The following is an 11011-nucleotide window of genomic DNA, read 5'->3' as shown; positions in this document are numbered from 1 at the left end:
CTTGTCGACACCCGAGGGCAGCAGGGAGCAGGGCGGGATCACCGCGCATGCGCTCGCTCCCTCGCTGCAGTACTGCGTTGTCGACACCCGAGGGCAGCAGGGAGCACGGCGGGATCACCGCGCATGCGCTCGCTCCCTGGGTGCAGTACTGCTCTGTCGACACCCGAGGGCAGCAGGGAGCACGGCGGGATCACCGCGCATGCGCTCGCTCCCTGGCTGCAGTACTGGCTTGTCGACACCCGAGGGCAGCAGGGAGCAGGGCGGGATCACCGCGCATGCGCTCGCTCCCTGGGTGCAGTACTGCTCTGTCGACACCCGAGGGCAGCAGGGAGCACGGCGGGATCACCGCGCATGCGCTCGCTCCCTGGGTGCAGTACTGCTCTGTCGACACCCGAGGGCAGCAGGGAGCACGGCGGGATCACCGCGCATGCGCTCGCTCCCTGGGTGCAGTACTGCGCTGTCGACACCCGGGGGCAGCAGGGAGCACGGCGGGATCACCGCGCATGCGCTCGCTCCCTGGGTGCAGTACTGCGCTGTCGACACCCGGGGGCAGCAGGGAGTACGGCGGGATCACCGCGCATGCGCTCCCTCCCTGGCTGCAGTACTGCGCTGTCGACACCCGGGGACAGCAGGGAGCAGGGCGGGATCACCGCGCATGCGCTCGCTCCCTGGCTGCAGTACTGCACTGTCGACACGCGAGGGCAGCAGGGAGCACGGCGGGATCACCGCGCATGCGCTCGCTCCCTGGGTGCAGTATTGCTCTGTCGACACCCGAGGGCATCAGGGAGCACGACGGGATCACCGCGCATGCGCTCGCTCCCTGGCTGCAGTACTGCTCTGTCGACACCCGAGGGCAGCAGGGAGCACGGCGGGATCACCGCGCATGCGCTCGCTCCCTCGCTGCAGTACTGCGCTGTCGACACCCGAGGGCAGCAGGGAGCACGGCGGGATCACCGCGCATGCGCTCGCTCCCTCGCTGCAGTACTGCACTGTCGACACCCGAGAGCAGCAGGGAGCACGGCGGGATCACCGCGCATGCGCTCGCTCCCTGGCTGCAGTACTGCTCTGTCGACACCCGAGAGCAGCAGGGAGCACGGCGGGATCACCGCGCATGCGCTCGCTCCCTGGGTGCAGTACTGCGCTGTCGACACCCGAGGGCAGCAGGGAGCACGGCGGGATCACCGCGCATGCGCTCGCTCCCTGGCTGCAGTACTGCTCTGTCGACACCCGAGGGCAGCAGGGAGCACGGCGGGATCACTGCGCATGCGCTCGCTCCCTCGCTGCAGTACTGCGCTGTCGACACCCGAGGGCAGCAGGGAGCACGGCGGGATCACCGCGCATGCGCTCGCTCCCTGGCTGCAGTACTGGCTTGTCGACACCCGAGGGCAGCAGGGAGCAGGGCGGGATCACCGCGCATGCGCTCGCTCCCTCGCTGCAGTACTGCGTTGTCGACACCCGAGGGCAGCAGGGAGCACGGCGGGATCACCGCGCATGCGCTCGCTCCCTGGGTGCAGTACTGCTCTGTCGACACCCGAGGGCAGCAGGGAGCACGGCGGGATCACCGCGCATGCGCTCGCTCCCTGGCTGCAGTACTGCTCTGTCGACACCCGAGGGCAGCAGGGAGCACGGCGGGATCACTGCGCATGCGCTCGCTCCCTGGGTGCAGTACTGCTCTGTCGACACCCGAGGGCAGCAGGGAGCACGGCGGGATCACCGCGCATGCGCTCGCTCCCTGGCTGCAGTACTGCACTGTCGACACCCGAGAGCAGCAGGGAGCACAGGGAAACCAGTGCGCAGGCGGGCGCCTTACCGGTGCAGTACTGCGTTGTCGACACGCGAGGGCAGCAGGGAGCAGGGCGGGATCACCGCGCATGCGCTCGCTCCCTCGCTGCAGTACTGCGCTGTCGACACCCGAGGGCAGCAGGGAGCACGGCGGGATCACCGCGCATGCGCTCGCTCCCTGGGTGCAGTACTGCACTGTCGACACCCGGGGGCAGCAGGGAGCACGGCGGGATCACCGCGCATGCGCTCTCTCCCTGGCTGCAGTACTGCGTTGTCGACACCCGAGGGCAGCAGGGAGCACGGCGGGATCACCGCGCATGCGCTCGCTCCCTGGCTGCAGTACTGCTCTGTCGACACGCGAGGGCAGCAGGGAGCACGGCGGGATCACCGCGCATGCGCTCGCTCCCTGGCTGCAGTACTGCGCTGTCGACACCCGAGGGCAGCAGGGAGCAGGGCGGGATCACCGCGCATGCGCTCTTTCCCTGGGTGCAGTACTGGCTTGTCCACGCTCATAGTAGCAGAATTTTTTCTTCTGGCCCCAAAGGGGACTCGACTCCACTGCTACTGCTATCCCTTTCCCTCACTGCTGTTTTGTCGCAGCGCTACTCCCACAGAAGTAGCTGACATAGGAATTGTTACTCCAAAAGGCCTTCTATGTCTTGGGAATTTTAGGCCACTTCTTTCAGTTTAGTGAAAGCAGCAACACACTCTTTGTTCCAGCTCCATTCCTCACTCCTTTCCAGTGATTTCCACCACTATCTGCTGATATCAGCAAAGTTACATTACTTTTCCAAGTTGGAATTGATGAGGAGTCATTATTTCACAATGCTTTAATCTTTCTTCTATCTTTCTGTTTCCCTAAATAGCATTTCGATGTAATTAACCTGGGGTTGTACTAACTGAACTTTAATGAAATTGTTCTCTTAATTTTACAGTTCAGACACTTTTTTCTCTCCCTGCCTATTCCATAGCTCTGGTCACTTCGCTATCATCTACCTAAGATAACTTAGTGTCTTGTTGCTCTTAAAATTCAATGCTTCATATATACATAAATCATATGCATACAAATATATGTACCATACTTGTTGTTGCATATGCAGACCTTGCATTATATATTGGTGATTTATTATCCTACCTACATTACCATTAATGGTAATTCTTTCTCACCAGGGTTTCTCTTGTTTAGAGATGCAGACAGCTTTCAGTTGGATCCATTTTATTAGTTCAGTTTGTTCACATTTTTCTGATCTCTTCAACTTCAGTCATGGCAATTAACTCAAAAAGTAAGTATGTCTTTCCCTTTTCACATATGCATATGTGATAACAAAACAAAAACAACCAAAGCGAGGCTAAGCCTGATACAGTTAAGAATATCTTCAAGGGAGGAACGGATTACTTAGTCCTCAGTGCTGCCCTCAAGAGACAGAGGTAACCTTAGTTGCCTTAGTTGCCGAAGCTGGAACACCTCCTGCTGCAGAGTTTCTGGTGATATCAAGGGCCCACTGAATTGCACTTTGGTTCCTTGTTTCATCCAATTCATTAGGCATTACTCACATAACCTCCTCACTGATCCTCTCTGTTATTTCAGATATCATTGGTTCCATCTCTGTAACAGGTAAACTTTGCATTTTGTTTTAAGCAAGATGCTACTAAATTTATGCATGTTTTCTCTTTATCATTTTTTTAAGGGAAAAGTCTTAATACATCACTTGTCTCACGCATTACAGATCAAACTTTTTGGAAACCCCAAATACAGCGGTTAAGATTTGGAGCGCTGCCGTTGCAAGGTGCGCTCGAGTGAGGACAGCATTATGCACTGTAGTTTTCAATGCGCACGCGTGATCCGGTGGCCTGCAGTACCATGGCCAATATGATCTATGACTATGACCAACAGAGGTCAGCGGTGAGCTCCGACTGAACGAGCCTTTCGGCTGCCCTCCCGGGCGGCGATCCGGGGGGAGCAAATCAGCACAGCCGTCGTCACTGCGCATGCGCCCGGCGTTGGGCTGTAGTGCCCGCTGAGAGAGGCCGGCAGGTCTGCGCATGCGTGTCGCTGTCGCCCGCAGTCCCGAGGAGCCGTCAAGAGCGGGCAGGATGGGGCAGTTCCAGTTATCACCTGCCGCTGGCACGGGCCTCTCGTCAGCAGTACGGCGCTGTGATCGAGGGCCGGTCGGCAGTTGGCATGCGTGAGGCTGCCGCTGCGGTACGGCGCTGTGCGACAGCGGGGATGGGAGAGCGCGACCATCTCTCACGGCGCATGCGTGAGCCCCCCCCCCCCCCGCCGGTCCGGCCTGGTCACGGGAGGGCAGCCGTGCGCACGCAGGGCTGTTTCCGCCGCCATGATGCAGGATAGGTTGGGCAAGCTGGGTCACGCATGTGCATTGCAGCCCGCCGGCTCCAGCATGCGCAGTTTATGTTGCCGTGCTTCTTGCTCTGGTTTTCTGGGACGAGCAGTGTAGTTTTGGTGCGGCTCCGCGATGTATCACGCGCAACATGAAGAGCACCGGCCATCTTCGAGAACCTGGGGAGCACCAGCGGGGCAAGACTGGCTGCGGTGCCGGACTGTAAGCACCGGGGAGTGGTGGGAAGCGCGGCCGGTTGCAGTACCTGGACAATTCCTCGAAACGCTGGCGAGATGCAGGGATCGCAGCTGGCCGCCGTGCGCATGCGTGAAGCTTTCGCTTCAGGACGTTCCATGCTCTGGCACCGGTGGGCAGGGCTGTCCTCAGTGCGCGTGCGTGAGCCTTTCGGCTGCAGTAAGTGGTCGAAGGGGGCAGTGGTGAGAGCCGCTGCGCGTGCGCTTTCTTCTCGCTCGCAGTCCCCGATTGCGATGACGAGCGGGCAGGAGCGGTCGCTGCGGGGTCGCGCGTGGGTCGACGATGGCTCGCGGACCTGAGCGGCACACGTGGCAGTGCGCGTGCCGGAGCGCGGCTGCTGCCTCTGCCGGCTGGCGATCGAGGCGGAGCCTCCGTGAGCCAGCGCTGGGCTCGCTGCGCGTGCGTAGCACGGGCCACCGCAGTCGCGGTTTGTGCTTGGGCAGCAGGAGCTGGCGCTGACTCTTGCGTGTGCGGTGTGCTGCTCTCCGGTTTTCCGGGGACGGGCAGGCAGTGCAGTTCTGATGCTGCTCCGCGGTGTTTGCACACAGGACCGAGTGCACGAGGCTGCACGTTCCTTCTTTGAGACCGAGGGGCATCAGTGGGCAAAAACTGGATGTGCTGTGGTCGGTGACCACGGGGAGAGGTGGGGAGCGCGGCCGTTTGCAGTGGTTCTCGGAACTGGCAGGCCCCGAGAAGCAGGGGAGCTGCAGCGATCGTGGCTGGAGGCAGTGTGTATGCGTGAGCCTCTCGGCTGCAGTGCGCTGCCTGGGCCCATCTGCTGCAGCACAACGCATTGGCACGTGGGGTAGCACTCACCGATCGGGCCGCAGCGTGGGCGGGCCGCAGCGTGGGCGGGCCGCAGCGTGGGCGGGCCGCAGCGTGGGCGGGCCGCAGCGTGGGCGGGCCGGGCGGCAGGCGCATGCGTGCTCCATCCACCAGCGCCGGAAGCGCTGGGCGGCGGCGCCCGGCTGGCGTCCGTGGTCGGGCTGGGCGGCTCGGCTCGGCTCGGCTCGGCTCGGCTCGGCTCGGCTCGGCTCGGCTCGGCTCGGCTCGGTTGTGCGGCGCCGGGTGGAAGGTGAAGCCGTGCTCTCCGGTTCTGTGATGAGCAGCGGAAGGTTCCGCGAGCAGAGCCCCAGCGTCCCGGGCTTCGCCAGCGGTGGCTGGGGCACGGGCGCGGTGCGACTCCTCTTTCGGTGCTTCTGCCTGTCCAGCTGGAGAGCTGCAGCGCTGTGCCGGCGGCCGGCCCGCGTGCTGACCCGGCCGCGGGAGGTGCGGGGTGGCCGCAGTGGGGAGTGCCGAGGCGTTTTACGGCTGGCCCTGGGGGCGCCTGGTCAGTCCGGCTGGGGCCCCTTACAGGGTATGAAAGGTTACTGCTGGGACAGGATTCCCCTTCCCTGTTACTGCTCTACTTTAGCTATTCAGGGAACTTTACTAGTAAGAGTCAACACCGGGTTCAAAACAAATGCTTTCCGAGAACTTCTAATCCAGCTATTGATGATTTATGCTGATTATATTGTGTTCTGAACACTGGTTCTACCTTATTTGCCCAATACTTTGTTGTGGTCTCAGTGGCCTCATAGGTCTTACTGGCCTCTAATTTCTCCGCTGTATTTTTTCTAGATACAAGGGCTACAAGTGATCCTCAAATTAACTTGTGATTTTTTTTTTTCTCCTTTCTGATATTTAGAGTGGAGTAGGTGCTGAAATACCTGATACTATTTTTTTTGTTTGTTTGTTTTGGTCACTGGAAAACTATGCAAGTTGAAAATGATGGATTTCTTTCCCTTACACAGAGAGTTCTCAACAGCTGCTTTTCTTTGTACTTTGCAAGGTAGCCTGCTTACTTTGTGAAACTTCTGTTGTTGTACCTGAAGAGACTGATGTCAAGGTTCTCTGATGGATGGGAAATCTTTGGGGAGCAGAAAGTAAGGAACAGGAATATCAGCAAAAGCCTCAAAACTACCTATTTCTGAAAATATTTTAGATTAAATCATCAGCATACGAATGGCTCCTGTAAGACAAGGAAGTGTGGAGTTCTGAGTTTTACCTGTGCCACTCATCTTGGTGTAGGTAGTTAGAGGGGTCATGTTTCAGGCTTTGGACGTACAGCTTTGTCTTGATGTGCAGTACTACCCTTGGTACTGTTTTGCTGTGTTTGATGACATTCGCCTCTGGAGACTTACTATAAGACTGTTTTATCTTCTCAAGATTTATTTCTTTATTGCAAGTGGAGTGAGGAAGGATTTGTTTTGTTTGTTTGTTTCTGCAGATTTGTCAGGGTGATATTAGTGTATCAGTTGAGGTCCTGACATGAGTTACTGGAATGGGGTAAAATCTTTCTTTCCTGCTCTCTTTTCTTGGTGAAGTTATGAACAGAAACCAGAAGACTAGTGATTGTGAGAAGAATGAGTTTGGGCTGATGCCACAGTACCCAAATGGAGACAAGAAAGATGTGACATTGTCTGAGAGGAAAGGGTGGAGAGTTGCCCGTTATGGACTTTGCAGTAGAGAAATAAAAGTGGCAAGCTTGTGTGTGCAAGCTGAGGAGAAGGAGAGAGGAGCTGATCAAAAACAGAGCAATGAAAGATTGAGAAGAGTAAAAGGGGGAAGATGGAGAAGGAACCTTTGGGCATGTGGTAGGAAATCGGTCCAGGGATTATGTTATTCCATGGTGTGTTTGTAAGAAGAGCAGGAGGTCCCTGAAGTAGGAAAAAAAAAAAAAAAAGCAGGGTTCTTCAAGAAGGTGCTGTTAGAAAGTCACAGGCTTATTCCACTTTCTGTCCCATTCCTAGTGAATCCCCAACAGAGAAGAGTTGAATCTGCAGACAGGGACATAGCAGACTCATCACAGGCAGCAGAGATTGAGATGGATTCCTTAGGAGTGAGGAGGGCAGTGATACTGGTTGCTAAGAAAAGGTCTGGCTGAAGAAAGAGAGTGTGGGATTACTTTGTGATTAGAAAGAAGACAGGCTAAAACGTTGCTACAGAAAATAGAACGTTTATGAGGATATTGAGGATGAGAGGAGGAACCATGATGGTTCATAAGTGATTTCAAGATTTGTTCAGTTATACTGTGGTTTGAGATTACTTGAGAGAAATCAGGATCAGATGCAGTGGGAGAAGTTTGGGTGCATGTCTCAGGAAAGTGAAAGATGCCTCTCCTGGTCTAGAATTTGGCAGGAGGTTGCTTTTTAGTATTCGGAGATTTTTCTGCCTTTCTGCTTGCAGATTGCCTTGTCGCTTCACAGTCCTGCTGCTGCCGGGAAGTTTGTGGAAAAGGGAACTAAGATGTTAAAAGGTGCACGTGTGTCATATGTTGCATTGACTTTGGGTCCTCAATTCACACTTCAAATAATACTGGTTCTGTCAAGCTGCCTGTGTCTCAGTGACACTGTGATAGCAGGTATGCCTAGGTTTTTGATGAAACTTTTTGAATTAAAAAGCTAAAGTAAAGGCATTATCTACATTTCTAGAGTAAGATGCTTGCAAAGTACATGAGAAATAGCATGGATTTTGTTGTAGAGGTGGAAGGTTTGTCGAAGTCTTAGGGCTTTGTCAGACAATGCTGCATGTTTTGACTTGTACGGGCAGCTGTGGACCAGACTCTGCTTAAAATGCCTTCCTTAGTCTTTGACGTTGAGGTTGCTGTTTTGTTACATGTTCTTCAGTTGCATCATTTTTTTGGTATAGGAAATCTACTGTATGAATTTTAGTCCTCAAGTGACTTTTTTTTTTCTTCTTCTGGCTCTAAGAAGTAATGAATATAAACTGACCCACTGACAGCAAATTGGGCTGAAGTGAGCTTTTCTAGGTGCAAATGCTTGGCTTTCCTAATGACTCCTTTTGACACCAGGACAATGTGAGGTTAACAGAGGCCAAATAAGTTCCAATTCTGTATGCTTTATGCTTCCTGAAATGAATTATTTCCAACTGACTTTTCAGTTGGCTCATGGAGGATTGCTTTAGCAAGGTTACATTGTGTTCCTTGGCAGGCTGTTTCTGAAAGAGCCTGCCCTCTCAGCATGTGCTACAGAATTGCCCAAACTTATTTTTGTCATTTGCTGCATGCAGGATAGGACTTTTGTGATAGCTAAACTTGAGAATGCCATGCAGAGTGCACACCTTTCCCTTGCTACTTACTAGTTTGAGTGCTGCTTGCCAAGTGGCTGTTACACTGTGCTGGTGGTGTCCTGGGAGAACTATAGTTGTTTGCAAGAAGCTGCAAATGAACTACTAAATCCTGATCTATATGAATTGGTTCTGCCTGGGGTCAGCTTTAGAGTTTCTGCATCAGTAGTAAAAATGCAGAGCGTGTGACCTGAGCAAACTGGCAGCCAGTGAGTGAGGAAGGATACACAATGATCATCATCTTCCCATTGCTCATCTCTGGGCCCTATACCTGGTTTGCATCACTGCCTTTATGTGTGTGTGAGCACTGAAGGGAAAACTTCTCATTGTCAAGTCGATATGATATAATTCAACCTATGTATCTGTTTCCTGCACCTTGTTAGAGCATGCCTTGCCCTTGGGTCTGCTCCTGGCGTTGTGTTCAGATCTTGTTTCAGACCCATCAGGAAGTGCTGAACTGTAAGAATGGTTTCAGTGCAAAGTGCTTTTCTTCTTGTTCTTAGTTCCATTACAGCTCACCTGAAAAAAAGCAGCTTCATGTCTGGAATCCAGCACCCCTGCCTACAGGGCTTCTTCAGCTGGCTGTGTCAGTGTCACCATATATATGGTGATCCCAGGCCATTGTGCTGCTGCCAGTGCTTCCTGCCAGTGCTTCTGGGGGAGGAGGTGTGATGAATGTGCCAGCTGCCTGTGCAGGCAGTGCATCACCGTTTCACCTGGCCTTTTTCCTTCAGCTGTCAAGCAGCGTGCTGGCAGGCTGTGTTTTCTACAGTCAGGTCACCTGTGACCATGGGTCAGGGACCTTTTCCTGCTGATTGTTGATGGACTCAGTTTTGTCAAGTACCTTTTGTATTTTTGGAGGGCTCTGTAACTATAAAACAGTTGGTCAAATGGTAATGTTACTCCCACCTCATAGCAGCTCTTCAGACCCAGGGAAAAGAATATGCAATGAAGCCGTCAGAATTCTAAGATCTGCCAAACTTGCAATTGTGAGTTTGCCATCACTCTGCGAGATGCTGTTTTCTAAGATATTTATGGTGAGAAAGGGGAGCTTTATTTGTGACATGAAAGTAATATAAATTGTATTGTTATTTCTGATATACATTTAGTTGACTACAATTTTAAGATGCTGCCTTTACCACTCTTTCAGACAATTTTATTTTTTATGTATGCTAATATTTTAAAGATTTTGAGACTAGAATCCCAAGGGAAGAAATGCTGAAAATGCACTCAAGAAAAACTTTATCAAGGACATAAGGCAGTGAAGGCAAATGAACAGCTGACATCTCAAATGCCTGTACACAGGCGATTGTGCTAAAGGAGGTAAAGAAACTGGATCCAAACTAGATTGCTGCAGTCTGGGGCAGTTTTAGACAAGACTGGTGGTGCTCTGTGCTCTTCTTGTGTTTATTTTGGGCTAATAACATGTAGAATTTACTGATGTTTATGAGACATGGTGATTGGTACTTGATAGCATGACTCTTTGTTTTAATACTTGCTGCTCTTCTGAAGAGTCAGTTTATATCAGAACCGTGCTCTGTTTAGTATGAACTGAGTAAGTTGGTTCAGTGATGAAGCACCCACAAACATCATTGCTCGCTTCATGCAATTCATACAAAGTATGAATTGCTCACTTTGTTTTACCTTAGCAGCATTCATTACTATAGAGTATTGCAGGAGGTTCTTCGGTACTTTCTGAGATGCAGGGTGATGCCAAGTCTTTTTGTTTTAGCAGATTAGTTTTTCACAAATTTCTTGGATAGTCACTGAACGTTTTCTACTGGGAGAACAGTTTAGATGAATGTTTGTCAGCGTTAGTGTAGATTCTGTCAGTGATGAGAACTAGAGTTCAGACACAAAGCTTAACTTTAGCTAGTCTTGTTAAAACAGATAGCAAGGTTCACAGAGAAGGATTTTCTTTGCTTCTTTCTTTCCCAGGTGCAAAGTGAAGCCAGGGGATATGGAGGTTCTAATCCACGCAAGTTTCATGTCAGAATCATCCATTCAGGTATGTGTCTTTGTGTTACTATGGGTTACTACTATGCCTTACTGTCAGAACAGTGAGTGTTTATAAATTCAGAGAAGATAAGAAGTCTCAGAATTGTATTGTACCTTCTTGCACCTCTTTTTGTTACTGTAATAGTAAGCTGTTCTCTTTGATCAACATGTTTAGCTTGAGGACTTACAATCACTTGTCATGTTTGTATATTTTTATGTTATGTTCTTCTTGCAGAAATATTTAGTACGTTTACTTTTAGCCTGTTCTCCCTTTAACCTCCTCCCTAGCCCCCTCTCCCATTAATTTGTATTGTTTTTACAACCTCTAACTGTAACAACTAGCTGAATAAAACAGTGATTAAAGGCAAACTCAGTATCTCTTTATGTAGTTGCAACCCTTTGAAAGCAAAGCACATATCCTACTATGGCTTGTAATATTTCTGGACTGACTGGGAGAATTCCTCATGACATTTTGTTTTTTGTGTTGTTTCTGCAGATTACTGACT

At 52.0% G+C, this 11011-nt stretch overlaps 1 protein-coding gene and 1 long non-coding RNA gene across 6 annotated transcripts in view; one reads left to right on the top strand and one right to left on the bottom strand.

Moving 5' to 3' along the window:
• Window positions 1–2981: 2981 nt before the first annotated feature.
• Window positions 2982–4518, bottom strand: LOC138068758 (uncharacterized). Its single transcript, XR_011143505.1, has 2 exons — window positions 4390–4518; window positions 2982–4303 (listed from the first exon to the last, which is right to left on the bottom strand). It is a non-coding gene; the product is annotated as an uncharacterized lncRNA (long non-coding RNA).
• Window positions 4519–5310: 792 nt separating this feature from the next.
• Window positions 5311–11011, top strand: part of ZC3H12B (zinc finger CCCH-type containing 12B) — an 83876-nt gene continuing 78175 nt past the window's right edge. For 4 of the 5 annotated variants that reach the window (XM_068957237.1, XM_068957236.1, XM_068957235.1 and 1 more), the window contains exons 1-2: window positions 9694–9830; window positions 10446–10515. The gene's annotated coding sequence lies outside the window, so the exon portion shown is untranslated. Of the gene's footprint in view, window positions 5455–9693; window positions 9831–10445; window positions 10516–11011 lie in introns of those variants that run through there. The other variant, XM_068957240.1, reaches the window with a different exon arrangement.

Source organism: Struthio camelus, chromosome 11, assembly GCF_040807025.1.
Source record: "Struthio camelus isolate bStrCam1 chromosome 11, bStrCam1.hap1, whole genome shotgun sequence".
NCBI lineage: Eukaryota > Metazoa > Chordata > Aves > Struthioniformes > Struthionidae > Struthio > Struthio camelus.
This window is presented reverse-complemented; position numbering and strand designations above follow the sequence as displayed.